Here is a 12,108-nt window from a genome sequence, read left to right on the forward strand (position 1 = left end):
AATAGTGGGAGATTAAGATTGGCATTTCTGCTTCAGTGCCACTCCTGTGTGTGCCACCTGTCTCAAATTTTGTGCCACATTAAACCTAGTGTGTAATACTGGGTCAGATTTCTTTTAAATTCTCCCTGAAAAAAAAAATAGTGGGAGATTAAGATTGGCATTTCTGCTTCAGTGCCACTCCTGTGTGTGCCACTTGTCTCAAATTTTGTGCCACATTAAACCTAGTGTGTAATACTGGGCCAGATTTCTTTTAAATTCTCCCTGAAAAAAAATAGTGGGAGATTAAGATTGGCATTTCTGCTTCAGTGCCAGTTTTGTGTGTGCCACCTGTCTCAAATTTTGTGCCACATTAAACCTAGTGTGTAATACTGGGCCAGATTTCTTTTAAATTCTCCCTGAAAAAAAAATAGTGGGAGATTAAGATTGGCAATTCTGCCTCATTGCCAGTGCTGTGTGTGCCACCTGTCTCAAATTTTGTGCCACATTAAACCTAGTGCGTAATACTAGGCCAGATTTCTTTTAAATTCTCCCTGAAAAAATAAAAATAGTGGGAGATTAAGATTGGCAATTCTGCCTCATTGCCAGTGCTGTGTGTGCCTCCTGTCTCAAATTTTGTGCCACATTAAACCTAGTGTGTAATACTGGGCCAGATTTCTTTTAATTTCTCCCTGAAAAAATAAAAATAGTGGGAGATTAAGATTGGCATTTCTGCCTCATTGCCAGTGCTGTGTGTGCCACCTGTCTCAAATTTTGTGCCACATTAAACCTAGTGTGTAATACTGGGCCAGATTTCTTTTAAATTCTCCCTGAAAAAAAAATAGTGGGAGATTAAGATTGGCATTTTTGCTTCAGTGCCACTCCTGTGTGTGCCACCTGTCTCAAATTTTGTGCCACATTAAACCTAGTGCGTAATACTGGGCCAGATTTCTTTTAAATTCTCCCTGAAAAAAAAAATAGTGGGAGATTAAGATTGGCATTTCTGCTTCAGTGCCACTCCTGTGTGTGCCACCTGTCTCAAATTTGTGCCACATTAAACCTAGTGTGTAATACTGGGCCAGATTTCTTTTAAATTCTCCCTGAAAAAAAAATAGTGGGAGATTAAGATTGGCATTTTTGCTTCAGTGCCACTCCTGTGTGTGCCACCTGTCTCAAATTTTGTGCCACATTAAACCTAGTGTGTAATACTGGGCCAGATTTCTTTTAAATTCTCGCTGAAAAAAAAAAAAAAAGTGGGAGATTAAGATTGGCATTTCTGCTTCAGTGCCACTCCTGTGTGTGCCACCTGTCTCAAATTTTGTGCCACATTAAACCTAGTGTGTAATACTGGGCCAGATTTCTTTTAAATTCTCCCTGAAAAAAAAAATAGTGGGAGATTAAGATTGGCATTTTTGCTTCAGTGCCACTCCTGTGTGTGCCACCTGTCTCAAATTTTGTGCCACATTAAACCTAGTGTGTAATACTGGGCCAGATTTCTTTTAAATTCTCCCTGAAAAAAAAAATAGTGGGAGATTAAGATTGGCATTTCTGCTTCAGTGCCACTCCTGTGTGTGCCACCTGTCTCAAATTTTGTGCCACATTAAACCTAGTGTGTAATACTGGGCCAGATTTCTTTTCAATTCTCCCTGAAAAAAAATAGTGGAGATTAAGATTGGCAATTCTGCCTCATTGCCAGTGCTGTGTGTGGCATCTGTCTCTTGTGCCACAGAACATATACTGTATAAGAGTGGGTCACATTTCTTCAATATTCTCCCAGAAAAAATAAAAAGGGGGAGATTTTTATTGGTAGTGTCTGCATCAGCGTCAGTCCTGTTAGTGGCATATCTGTCTGCCACTGAAGCTGTGTACTGTTATACATTGGGCCTGATTTTCCCTGCAGTCTCACCCACCTATAAAGGGATATATAAATCCAACAGAAGTTTGAGTTCACCTTGTAACTGGTTTTACAGTAACAAATACCGTTAGTTTGGTTACGTTTTTCAAACAATGAGGAAGTCTGGTGGAAGAGGTCATGGCCGTGGGCGGTCATTGCCAGCTGGTAATGATGGTAGTGGTGGTGGAGCATCAGGTGGTCGTGGGAAAAGCAATATAGCACCTAAGTCTCGAGCTGTTGAGCCAGGTTCGTTGTCTGGCTACACAAGGCCTCGAACGCTCCATTTTCTGGGAGTAGGAAAACCGCTTTTAAAGCCGGAGCAGCAAGAACAAGTTTTGGCTGTCCTTGCTGACTCAGCCTCTAGCTCTTTCGCCTCCTCTTCTGAAACTGCTAAATGTAAAAGCAGCACGTCGTTAGTGGATGTTCATGGTCAGGGACAAGTCGCTTCATTGTCTTCACCAAGAACAACAGAGAAGGATGCGTCAGGCGACACAACTGGTTACTCCATGGAGCTCTTTACACATACCGTTCCTGGGTTAGAAAGTGAAACAGTTAACAGGCCATGTCCATTACAAGTTGAATCAGACATGGAGTGCAAAGATGCACAGCCACAGCCAGATTATTATGCTGTTCCTTTGACTCAGACCAGAACATTGCCCTCGCAGTGTACTGATCCAGAATCAGACCCTGATGAGACTATGGTGCCCTTCACGAACGCTATACCACCGGCTTACACGGTGACACAGACGAAGTTGCACACGAGATAGAAGAGGAGGTCATAGATGACCCAGTTGTTGACCCCGATTGGCAGCCATTGGGGGAACAGGGTGCAGGCGGCAGTAGCTCTGAAGCGGAGGAGGAGGAGCTGCAGCAGGCATCAACATCGCAACAGGTTCCATCTGCCAGGCTCGTATCTGGCCAAAAATGCGTGGCAAAACCAAAACCAGTTGTAGGACAGCGTGGCCATCCGGTTAAAGAAGCTCAGTCTGCAATGCCTGAAAAGGTATCCGATAGTAGAAAGAGTGCAGTCTGGCATTTTTTTAAACAACATCCAAATGATCAGCGCAAAGTCATCTGTCAAAAATGTTCAACTACCTTAAACAGAGGTCAGAATCTTAAAAGTCTAAATACAAGTTGCATGCGTAGACATTTAACCACCTACCAGCCTGGACTAACTACCAAACGTCCCTCAAGGTTGTAGCACCCTTGGCTAATGAAGCTAGTCAGCAACGCTACATCCCTTCCCTCACTGTAAGCCCACCATTTCCCGCACCACCTGCAGTAAATGTACAGGTTTCGTCGCCAGGCCAAAGCAGTCAGGGAATCACCAGTTTCGTAGTAGGAAACACTGCATGTAGGGCACCAGCAAGAATACCATCTCCAACCCTCTCTCAGTCTGCCATGTCCACCGGCACCCCCGCTAGTTCCACCATCTGCAGCTCTCCAGTCCAGCTCACCCTACATGAGACTCTCGTTAGGAAAAGGAAGTACTCATCCTCGCATCTGCGTACACAGGGTTTGAACGCCCACATTGCTAGACTAATCTCATTAGAGATGATGCCCTACCGATTAGTTGAAAGCAAAGCTTTCAAAGCCTTGATGGACTATGCTGTACCACGCTACGAGCTACCCAGTCGACACTTCTTTTCGAGAAAAGCCATCCCAGCCCTCCACCAGCATGTAAAAGACCGCATCGTCCATGCACTCAGGCAATCTGTGAGTACAAAGGTGCACCTGACAACAGATGCATGGACCAGTAGGCATGGCCAGGGACGTTATGTGTCCATCACGGCACACTGGGTTAATGTGGTGGATGCAGGGTCCACAGGGGACAGCAATATTGGGACAGTTCTGCCTAGCCCACGGTCTAGGAAACAGTTGGCTGTAGGCGTTTGCCCCCCCTCCTCCTCCTCCTCGTCCTCCTGCAGAAGTGAGAGCTCATCCACAGACCGCAGTCGCACAACCTCTCCATCCGCAGCTGCCACTGTTGTACACGAGGTGTCCCATTATGGGACAGCTAGTGGCAAGCGTCAGCAGGCTGTATTGGCAATGAAGTATTTGGGCGACAACAGACACACCGTGGAAGTTCTGTCCGAGTTGTTGCAGAAAGAAACTCAGTCATGGCTGGGCACTGTACATCTTGAGGCAGGCAAGGTAGTGAGTGATAACGGAAGGAATTTTATGGCTGCCATAGCCCTTTCCCAACTGAAACACATTCCTTGCCTGGCTCACACCTTAAACCTGGTGGTGCAGTGCTTCCTGAAAAGTTATCCGGGGTTACCCGACCTGCTCCTCAAAGTGCGCAGACTTTGCACGCATATCCGCCGTTTGCATGTACACTCCAGCCATATGCAGAACCATCAGCAGTCTTTGAACCTTCCCCAGCATCGCCTAATCATTGACGTTGCAACAAGGTGGAACTCCACTCTGCACATGCTTCAGAGACTGTGCGAACAGAGGCGTGCTGTTATGTATTTGTGGGAGGATACACATACACGGGCAGGCAGTTGGATGGCAGACAAAGAGTTGTCAGGTGTGCAGTGGTCGAAGGTACAAGACCTGTGTCAAGTCCTTCAGTGTTTTGACGAATGCACACGGCTGGTTAGTGCAGACAACGCCATAATAAGCATGAGCATCCCCCTAATGCATCTACTGATGCAAAGTTTGACGCACATAAAGGAGCAGGCGTCTGCAGCTGAGGAAGAGGACAGCCTTGATGACAGTCAGCCATTGTCTTGTCAGGGCAATCTACAGGATGAGGTAGAGGGCGAAGAGGAGGAGTACGAGGAGGATGATGGGGATGAGTATTTTTTGAATGAGGAAGCTTCTCCGGGGCCAATAGAAACTGGTGGCGTTGCAAGGCCGGGTTCAGGTTTTTTGAGGGAGACAAGTGACGTAGATTTACCTGAAACTGCCCCTCAACCCAGCACAACCGCAGATTTGACAACTGGAACTTTTGCCCACATGGCGGATTATGCCTTATGTATCCTCAAAAGGGACCCACGCATTATTAAAATGATGACCGATGACGATTACTAGTTGGCCTGCCTCCTTGATCCTCACTGTAAAGGCAAATTGTAAAATATCATGCCACATGAGAACCTCGAACAAATATTAGCAACCAAACAAGCAACTCTGGTAGACCATTTGATTCAGGCATTCCCAGCACACAGCGCCGGTGATGGTTCTCACACGAGCTGCAGGGGGCAACAGGGCAGAGGTGTTAGAGTTGCACAAATCAGAAGTGGCGTTGGACACAGGGGTTTTCTGAGCAGGTTGTGGAGTGATTTCGCAATGACCGCAGACAGGACAGGTAGTGCAGCATCAATTCAAAGTGACAGGAGACAACATTTGTCCAGTATGGTTATTAACTATTTTTCATCTCTTATCGATGTTCTCCCTCAACCGTCATTCCCATTTGATTACTGGGCATTAGTGTTGAGCGATACCTTCCGATATCGGAAAGTATCGGTATCGGTTTGGATCGGCCGATATTCAAAAAATATCGGATATCGCCGATACCGATACCCGATCCCAATGCAAGTCAATGGGACCAAAATATCGGAATTAAAATAAACCCTTTCTTTCCTTGTAGGTTCATTCTACATGAAGGAAAACAACTAAGAATAATGCCGGATGTATTTGGGGAGGTGGCGGAGACATTAAAGTCATAGAGGTTTATCCCAATCAAATAGAATAGCATGTTTTTTGTTTTTTTTTAAGACGTTCGGAGTGACAAAGATATTGACTATGTAAATTTTTTTTTTATTTTGTCAGATATTGATGTTTCACTATTCCACGCCCTTCCCCTTCTTTTTTTTCTTTTTTTTTTTCTTTTCCCACACTTTCATCTTCATCATCATCAGCATCTTTGACATCAACTTCTTCACCTTATTCATCTTCTTCTTCATCTTCTACCTATTTTTTTTTTTTTATTACATTCTTCATATTCATTTTATTCAACTATTATTATTCTTCTTATTCTACATATTCTTTTTATTCCACTGTTATTATTCTTCCTATTCTACTTCTTCATCATATTCTCATTTGTGACAGGCATTCCCGTAGTTGTTATCTATAAAAGTTTGAAGATTACACCTTCCGTTCTGCCAGTCACAAAAGTTACATTTGTCCGCGTTCAGTTTGGCCTGCAGCATCAGGCTTTATCCAGGGGCACCACGAGGAGGAACGGACTCACCCCCATACACTGCTTAGTCTTCTTCTGCATATAATTTAGATAATATCTTTTGCTCTGATATTAAGTCTTATGCTTAATGTTCTTCTGCTCTTTGTTCTGCAGCCTCTTGTTCTTCTGCTTCTCGGTCTTCCATGTTGTCGTCTCCAGGGTCGTCGTCTCCAGTGTCGTCATCTCCGCCGTCGTCGTCTCCGCCGTCGTCGTCGTCGTCATCGGGGTGGTCTTCCGTGTCGTCGTCATCGTGGTGGTCTTCCGGGTCGTCGACGTTAGGGTCTTCAACTTGGAAATGTAGCAGAAGGTACAAGAAGGCTGAGAAAATGCCAAGAACCAGCTGATGGAACTGGAACTCGGATGGCTACCCGAAGGTTCAAGAGCCTATGGAACTACCGAGGACCAGCTGACGTTACTGGAACCCGGTTACTAAGCAGGAGGTACCCGTGCTAAAAAGCACTACCAAGGACCGCCTGACGTTGACGGAACTCGGATACCCAGAAGGAGGCACCTAAGCCAAAGGCTCTGCCCGGAACCAGCTGACGTTACTGGAACCAGGATGGGGAGCAGAAGGTACAAGAGCAAAAGACACTGCCGAGAACCAGCTGACGGTACTGGAACCCGGATGGGTAGCCGAAGGTCCAAGAGCCAATGGAACTACCGAGGACCAGCTGACGTTACTGGAACCCGGTTACTAAGCAGGAGGTACCCGTGCCTGAAAGCACTACCAAGGACCACCTGACGTTGGTGGAACTTGGATACCCAGAAGGAGGCACCTAAGCCAAAGGCTCTGCCCGGAACCAGCTGACGGTACTGGAACCAGGATGGGGAGCAGAAGGTACAAGAGCAAAAGACACTGCCGAGAACCAGCTGACGGTGCTGGAACCAGGTGGTGGACCCGAAGGTCCACAGGAGAGGAGAGAACAGCTAGGCCGCGAGGCAGCCGCAGTTACCGAACCCCAACAGTCCTACAGGGGGAGCTGGGCCTACTGGCACTACAGAACCAGCCTTGACTACCAGTTCACGCAGCCCACATAGGAAGCTCCTAAACTGGAGGCACCCTGGAGTTGGCTAACCCGACCGCACCACGACGAGGCAAGCATAGGTGTCTCAGTGAGCTTGACACAACCCGGAAACAGCTGACGGTGCTGAAACCAGGCTTGGCACGAGGGAGTACCTGTGACAAAAACACTGCCGAGAACCAGCTGGCGGTGCTGGAACCCGGATGCGTTGCCCCAGTGTGCAAGAGCCAATGGCACGACCGAGGACCAGCTGACGGTGCTGGAACCCGGTTACTAAGCTGTAGGTGCCCGCGCTTAAAAGCACTACCAAGGACCGCCTGGCGTTGGCGGAACTCGGATACCCAGGAGGAGGCACCTAAGCCAAAGGCTCGGCCCGGAACCAGCTGACGGTGCTGGAACCAGGTGGTGGACCCCAAGGCCCACAGGAGAGGAGAGAACAGCTAGGCCGCGAGGCAGCCGCAGTTACCGAACCCCAACAGTCCTACAGGGGGAGCTGGGCCTACTGGCACTACAGAACCAGCCTTGACTACCAGTTCACGCAGCCCACATAGGAAGCTCCTAAACTGGAGGCACCCTGGAGTTGGCTAACCCGACCGCACCACGACGAGGCAAGCATAGGTGTCTCAGTGAGCTTGACACAACCCGGAAACAGCTGACGGTGCTGAAACCAGGCTTGGCACGAGGGAGTACCTGTGACAAAAACACTGCCGAGAACCAGCTGGCGGTGCTGGAACCCGGATGCGTTGCCCCAGTGTGCAAGAGCCAATGGCACGACCGAGGACCAGCTGACGGTGCTGGAACCCGGTTACTAAGCTGTAGGTGCCCGCGCTTAAAAGCACTACCAAGGACCGCCTGGCGTTGGCGGAACTCGGATACCCAGGAGGAGGCACCTAAGCCAAAGGCTCGGCCCGGAACCAGCTGACGGTGCTGGAACCAGGTGGTGGACCCGAAGGTCCACAGGAGAGGAGAGAACAGCTAGGCCGCGAGGCAGCCGCAGTTACCGAACCCCAACAGTCCTACAGGGGGAGCTGGGCCTACTGGCACTACAGAACCAGCCTTGACTACCAGTTCACGCAGCCCACATAGGAAGCTCCTAAACTGGAGGCACCCTGGAGTTGGCTAACCCGACCGCACCACGACGAGGCAAGCATAGGTGTCTCAGTGAGCTTGACACAACCCGGAAACAGCTGACGGTGCTGAAACCAGGCTTGGCACGAGGGAGTACCTGTGACAAAAACACTGCCGAGAACCAGCTGGCGGTGCTGGAACCCGGATGCGTTGCCCCAGTGTGCAAGAGCCAATGGCACGACCGAGGACCAGCTGACGGTGCTGGAACCCGGTTACTAAGCTGTAGGTGCCCGCGCTTAAAAGCACTACCAAGGACCGCCTGGCGTTGGCGGAACTCGGATACCCAGGAGGAGGCACCTAAGCCAAAGGCTCGGCCCGGAACCAGCTGACGGTGCTGGAACCAGGTGGTGGACCCGAAGGTCCACAGGAGAGGAGAGAACAGCTAGGCCGCGAGGCAGCCGCAGTTACCGAACCCCAACAGTCCTACAGGGGGAGCTGGGCCTACTGGCACTACAGAACCAGCCTTGACTACCAGTTCACGCAGCCCACATAGGAAGCTCCTAAACTGGAGGCACCCTGGAGTTGGCTAACCCGACCGCACCACGACGAGGCAAGCATAGGTGTCTCAGTGAGCTTGACACAACCCGGAAACAGCTGACGGTGCTGAAACCAGGCTTGGCACGAGGGAGTACCTGTGACAAAAACACTGCCGAGAACCAGCTGGCGGTGCTGGAACCCGGATGCGTTGCCCCAGTGTGCAAGAGCCAATGGCACGACCGAGGACCAGCTGACGGTGCTGGAACCCGGTTACTAAGCTGTAGGTGCCCGCGCTTAAAAGCACTACCAAGGACCGCCTGGCGTTGGCGGAACTCGGATACCCAGGAGGAGGCACCTAAGCCAAAGGCTCGGCCCGGAACCAGCTGACGGTGCTGGAACCAGGTGGTGGACCCGAAGGTCCACAGGAGAGGAGAGAACAGCTAGGCCGCGAGGCAGCCGCAGTTACCGAACCCCAACAGTCCTACAGGGGGAGCTGGGCCTACTGGCACTACAGAACCAGCCTTGACTACCAGTTCACGCAGCCCACATAGGAAGCTCCTAAACTGGAGGCACCCTGGAGTTGGCTAACCCGACCGCACCACGACGAGGCAAGCATAGGTGTCTCAGTGAGCTTGACACAACCCGGAAACAGCTGACGGTGCTGAAACCAGGCTTGGCACGAGGGAGTACCTGTGACAAAAACACTGCCGAGAACCAGCTGGCGGTGCTGGAACCCGGATGCGTTGCCCCAGTGTGCAAGAGCCAATGGCACGACCGAGGACCAGCTGACGGTGCTGGAACCCGGTTACTAAGCTGTAGGTGCCCGCGCTTAAAAGCACTACCAAGGACCGCCTGGCGTTGGCGGAACTCGGATACCCAGGAGGAGGCACCTAAGCCAAAGGCTCGGCCCGGAACCAGCTGACGGTGCTGGAACCAGGTGGTGGACCCGAAGGTCCACAGGAGAGGAGAGAACAGCTAGGCCGCGAGGCAGCCGCAGTTACCGAACCCCAACAGTCCTACAGGGGGAGCTGGGCCTACTGGCACTACAGAACCAGCCTTGACTACCAGTTCACGCAGCCCACATAGGAAGCTCCTAAACTGGAGGCACCCTGGAGTTGGCTAACCCGACCGCACCACGACGAGGCAAGCATAGGTGTCTCAGTGAGCTTGACACAACCCGGAAACAGCTGACGGTGCTGAAACCAGGCTTGGCACGAGGGAGTACCTGTGACAAAAACACTGCCGAGAACCAGCTGGCGGTGCTGGAACCCGGATGCGTTGCCCCAGTGTGCAAGAGCCAATGGCACGACCGAGGACCAGCTGACGGTGCTGGAACCCGGTTACTAAGCTGTAGGTGCCCGCGCTTAAAAGCACTACCAAGGACCGCCTGGCGTTGGCGGAACTCGGATACCCAGGAGGAGGCACCTAAGCCAAAGGCTCGGCCCGGAACCAGCTGACGGTGCTGGAACCAGGTGGTGGACCCCAAGGCCCACAGGAGAGGAGAGAACAGCTAGGCCGCGAGGCAGCCGCAGTTACCGAACCCCAACAGTCCTACAGGGGGAGCTGGGCCTACTGGCACTACAGAACCAGCCTTGACTACCAGTTCACGCAGCCCACATAGGAAGCTCCTAAACTGGAGGCACCCTGGAGTTGGCTAACTCGACCGCACCACGACGGGGCAAGCATAGGCGTCTCAGTGAAGTTGACACAACCCGGAAACAGCTGACGGTGCTGAAACCAGGCTTGGCACGAGGGAGTACCTGTGACAAGAACACTGCCGAGAACCAGCTGGCGGTGCTGGAACCCGGATGCGTTGCCTTGCCTATTAAAGATTGTCTTCCTAGAGCCCCAACTAGCGGTGTTGGAGCAAAGGGTAAGCAGGGGGAGATGAGTGTAGGCCGAAGCCTGCACTGGAGGCAGCTTTGTGTCTGCGTTGCGTTTGCAGGACACTTTGCCGGCTACACACTGGGGGAACAGCTGGCGTTGCTGAACCCCACTAACACAATGGCGTGTGTTTTTCTCTGTGCAGCTAGCACTTGCGGGCAAAAACTAGCGATGTTAGAGCCCGTGTTGAAGCAGGAGGAGGAGGAGAGGAGCAGAGTGTAGGCCGAAGCTTAGTTGAACCAATTTCAAAGGAAACCTTTAACCCCCCCCTCAGGTGTTACAAAGTACAAGAGACACACCTTGTGCAGTATTAATGCTGCACAAGTGAAAGGTTGCTCTATTAATTTGTCTACTTGCACACGCTGAATGAAAGACATACACAATTTACCCCATTCTACAGTCAAACTGTAGTGGATGCGTGACTTGGTTTTTTGATGAGACGCAGCACAGGTGTCCAAAATAACGCCTTGGTGCTTGGAGCAGCTTCCTGAGCGTTGTTATTTGCTGTACAGGAGTCTGCGCTCTTGTGTTATCCCTTGGCAATGCCCTGTTAGCGCTGCCCATCTTATGACATCATTTCATGTTGGCCGGTGCGGTTAACGATGGCCATAAATCCCAGACCCACAGTGTCTTTTCATAAAGCCACACTGCGGTGCTGGGATTCGTGGCCTTGAGCAGTAAATATTTTGGCCGCTCACACACGTCCTTACACCTGCTTCAGACTGGGCGGCCTCTGCTGATCCCTTCTCGCATGCCGCGGCCATGAGGCTGCACAGTCTGAAGAAGGCTGAAGGAGATGAGTTAAGACAGGCGAAGATATGCACTGCTCGTGCCCATCAATCACACCCTCGCAGTCAAAATAATTAAGACAACGAGGAGCATTTTATTCAGGCAGGGCGGACGAACAGGCGCAAGTAGCCAACCAATGATGTCAGAAGACGGGAAGCGCTACCAAGGGGGGTGCTGCGTATCATTAGAAAGGAAAGTCACACCTCAGGGACAGTGGAATGGTCTCAAAGAGACACATTTTGTACGTGTTGAGTTCCACGTGGGCAAGGAGAAAACATCAGCCACCTTGTACAAATGCAGCAGTACTGCTGTACAAGGTGGCTGTTATACATAGAAACACCTGGGGGTGGGGGCCAGGCTCCCTTCAATTTCAGTTCATGTGCCTGCGTGGCGTTTGCAGGTCACGTTGCAAGCTGCACAGCAGGGGAACAGCTGGCGGTGCTGAACCCCACTAACACATTGGCTGGTGTTTTTCTCTGTGCAGCTAGCATTTCCGGGCAAAAACTAGCGGTGTTTGAGCCCAGGGTCAGCAGGAGGAGGAGGAGAGGAGCAAAGTGTAGGCCGAAGCCTGCACTGGTGGCAGCTTTTGGTCGGTTGTGCCAGCGTGGCTTGTGCTGGACACGATGCCGGCTACACAGCGGGGGAACAGCTGGCGTTGCTGAACCCCACTAACACATTGGCTGGTGTTTTTCTCTGTGCAGCTAGCATTTCCGGGCAAAAACTAGCGTTGTTAGAGCCCAGGGTCAGCAGGA

This window comes from Ranitomeya imitator, chromosome 1 (assembly GCF_032444005.1).
Source record: "Ranitomeya imitator isolate aRanImi1 chromosome 1, aRanImi1.pri, whole genome shotgun sequence".
Classification (NCBI taxonomy): domain Eukaryota; kingdom Metazoa; phylum Chordata; class Amphibia; order Anura; family Dendrobatidae; genus Ranitomeya; species Ranitomeya imitator.